The following is a 4,189-nucleotide window of genomic DNA, read 5'->3' as shown; positions in this document are numbered from 1 at the left end:
CGATTCTCTTATCGATTCCAGATAGGTTGTTGTATATGGAAAAAAAACACAATATTTGGTTTAACAAAAGCTCACTTTTATTTTATAAGAAAAAAATACAATAAAATAAATAAATAAATAAATATTGACTGTTACCCCCCTAAAAAATAAAATAAATAAATATTGACTGTTGTAACCCAAAGTATATTAAGTGGGATTTTTCAGAAAAACAAATATATACAGTAACACAAAAACAACCTGTCTCTGTGATCACTATATGTGTATAAATAATAATATAGTGTTAAATAAAATCAGTCCCTTGGGCACAAAACTGAAAATAATACAGCTCTCCAAAAAGTGCACTTCTGCTGCTATTGGAACATACTAACTACACACACAGGCAGACAGCTAACAAACAATCCAAGACGTCTAATAAAGTTCCAAAGCAGATTAATCCATTTAGGCTCTTTATTGTTGTTGATCTTGCTTTGTCTTTTCCTATCTTTACTTTTGTGTTGCACTGGACTGTTATTTTTTATTTTTTTAAACTGAAATACACACAATGAAAAATGTATAAGCTATGTGATTCAATTAATGTAATACACAATATGTAAATATTAGCTTCACACAAATATGCAGTACTATCATCAAACAAATACTTCTGAGTGTTGAAACTATTTAGATGGTGGAAATACACGACTGGCAGCCATTTTAAGTCCTCAAAACATCCATTGAAACAGTGCACAAAAATCGTTTTTCAATAAACATCTTAGTATTAAATGTAACCACTTTCCACCTTAAAATGGAGTTACATAAACAAGTTAAACAGTTTACTTACAGACTTATCTTTTCCAAGGCTTGTAAGAGCTAACACAACTTGTCTACTTCTCAATTGTCTCAACCCGGAAGTGCCCAAACTAATGACGTGTAGTATTTTCATATCGCCACAAGGTGTCAGTAAGAGTCTACAATCAAAAGGGTATAACATTGCCCATTTGGGATTCGTTCCCAGGGATTCGAATAAAGAACCAACTCTTTTTCTTTACTATAGTGGCCTCGATAACGGGTACCGGTTCTCAAAAAGGGATTTGAGTCCAAGGACTCGGTTCTTTTCTTATCGAACAACCGGGAAAACCGGTTTCGAGCATCATCCCTAGTTGCATCTATCCATCTTTGTTCTGGTTTCTTCTATGCTTCAATACAAATGACAAGGAAGTTATTCAACTAAATACTTCTGGGGGCCACTTTTCCATATACGAGTAACGAAGAACCTGGGGGCCACACTTCTCCATTTACTATTCATCTGAGAGTCCGTGTGGCGTGCAGTTTATAGCCAGCAGGTACAAGACCTTGATGCAACGTACATGTCCTTTAAAACGTACAGTTTTTTATTATTGTGCAGTAGTAATGTTATTACTGTGCAGTAGTAATATTATTATTGTGCAGTAGTAATATTATTATTGTGCAGTAGTAATGTTATTATTGTGCAGTAGTAATATTATTATTGTGCAGTAGTAATGTTATTATTGTGCAGTAGTAATATTATTATTGTGCAGTAGTAATGTTATTATTGTGCAGTAGTAATATTATTATTGTGCAGTAGTAATGTTATTATTGTGCAGTAGTAATATTATTATTGTGCAGTAGTGATGTTATTATTGTGCAGTAGTAATATTATTATTGTGCAGTAGTAATGTTATTATTGTGCAGTAGTAATATTATTATTGTGCAGTAGTAATATTATTATTGTGCAGTAGTAATGTTATTATTGTGCAGTAGTAATGTTATTATTGTGCAGTAGTAATGTTATTATCGTGCAGTAGTAATATTATTATTGTGCAGTAGTGATGTTATTATTGTGCAGTAGTAATATTATTATTGTGCAGTAGTGATGTTATTATTGTGCAGTAGTAATATTATTATCGTGCAGTAGTAATATTATTATTGTGCAGTAGTGATGTTATTATTGTGCAGTAGTAATATTATTATTGTGCAGTAGTAATATTATTATTGTGCAGTAGTAATATTATTATTGTGCAGTAGTAATATTATTATTGTGCAGTAGTAATGTTATTATTGTGCAGTAGTAATGTTATTATTGTGCAGTAGTAATATTATTATTGTGCAGTAGTAATATTATTATTGTGCAGTAGTAATGTTATTATTGTGCAGTAGTAATATTATTATTGTGCAGTAGTAATGTTATTATTGTGCAGTAATAATGTTATTATTGTGCAGTAATAATGTTATTAATGTGCAGTAGTAATATTATTATTGTGCAGTAGTAATATTATTATTGTGCAGTAGTAATATTATTATTGTGCAGTAGTAATGTTATTATTGTGCAGTAGTAATATTATTATTGTGCAGTAGTAATGTTATTATTGTGCAGTAATAATGTTATTAATGTGCAGTAGTAATATTATTATTGATTTGTTGCAGGTGTCGCAGAGAAGTGTCTCCCCATGTCAGTTGAATATTTGATACCCAAAAGTCTTCACTTCCTGTTCTGGATCTCGCTGCTTAGGGAAGTGAAAAGACTTCCATTATTTGGAAGGACAAACATTAATATTTGGTTAATAATACACTTTGCAAGTCTTGGATTTCTACAGAGTGAATGTTAATGTTCATTAAATATCACAACTTTGACAGTAAAGATAACGGTAATTTACTATAAAGTGAAAATTTTATTTAAAATACTTACTGAAATAACTTTAGCTAAAACTAAATATTATATTCAAAATACATCCTGAAAGAGCTTTAAGTAAAAGTAAGTATTATGTTTAAAATACATCCTGAGATAATTTTAAATAAAACTAAATATTTTATTTAAAATACATCCTGAGATCATTTTAAATAAAACTAAATATTTTATTTAAAATACATCCTGAGATCATTTTAAATAAAACTAAATATTTTATTTAAAATACATCCTGAGATCATTTTAAATAAAACTAAATATTTTATTTAAAATACATCCTGAAATAATTTTAAATAAATATAAATATTATATTTAAAATACATCCTGAAAGAGCTTTAGATAAAACTAAATATTATATTTAAAATACATCCTGAAATAATTTTAAATAAAACTTAATATTTTATTTAAAATACATCCTGAAATAATTTTAAATAAAACTTAATATTTTATTTAAAATACATCCTGAAATAATTTTAAATAAAACTTAATATTTTATTTAAAATACATCCTGAAATAATTTTAAATAAAATGTAATATTTTATTTAAAATACATCCTGAAATAATTTTAAATAAATCTAAATATTATATTTAAAATACATCCTGAAAGAGCTTTAGGTAAAACTAAGTATTATATTTAAAATACATCCTGAAATAATTTTAAATAAATCAAAATATTATATTCCAAATACATCCTGAAGGAGCTTTAGATAAAACTAAATATTATATTTAGAATACATCCTGAAGGAGCTTTAGATAAAACTAAATATTATATTTAGAATACATCCTGAAATAATTTTAAATAAAACTTAATATTGTATTTAAAATACATCCTGAAATACATTTTTTATAAATTTAAATATTATATTCAAAATACATCCTGAATGAGCTTTAGAAAAAACAAAATATTATATTTAAAATATTTACTAAAAGACTTTTAGATGAAACTAAATAGTATATTTAAAATACATCTTGAAAGAACTTAATACAACTAAATATTATATTCAAAATACATCCTGAAATAACTTTAAATACAACAAAATATTATATTTAAAATACATCCTGAAAGAGCTTTAAATACAGTTAAATATTATATTTAAAATGCATGCCGAAAGAACTTTAGATACAACTAAATATTATATTTAGAATACATCCTAAAATAACTTTACATGAAAGTAAATATTATATTCAAAATACATCCTGAAATAACTTTAAATACAACTAAATATTATATTCAAAATACATCCTGAAAGAACTTTAAATAAAAGTAAATATTATATTTAAAATACATCCTGAAATAATTTTAAATAAAACTAAATATTTTATTTAAAATACATCCTGAAATAACTTTAGATAAAACCAAATATTATATTTAAAATATATCCTGAAAGAGCTTTAAATACAATTAAATATTATATTCAAATACATCCTGAAAGAACTTTAGATAAAACTAAATATTATATTCATATTCTTACTTCATGGTTAATATTTAGTGTAGCAATACTTCTTCAT

This window comes from Entelurus aequoreus, linkage group LG02 (genome assembly GCF_033978785.1).
Source record: "Entelurus aequoreus isolate RoL-2023_Sb linkage group LG02, RoL_Eaeq_v1.1, whole genome shotgun sequence".
In the NCBI taxonomy this organism is placed as follows: Eukaryota; Metazoa; Chordata; class Actinopteri; order Syngnathiformes; family Syngnathidae; genus Entelurus; species Entelurus aequoreus.
This window is presented reverse-complemented; position numbering follows the sequence as displayed.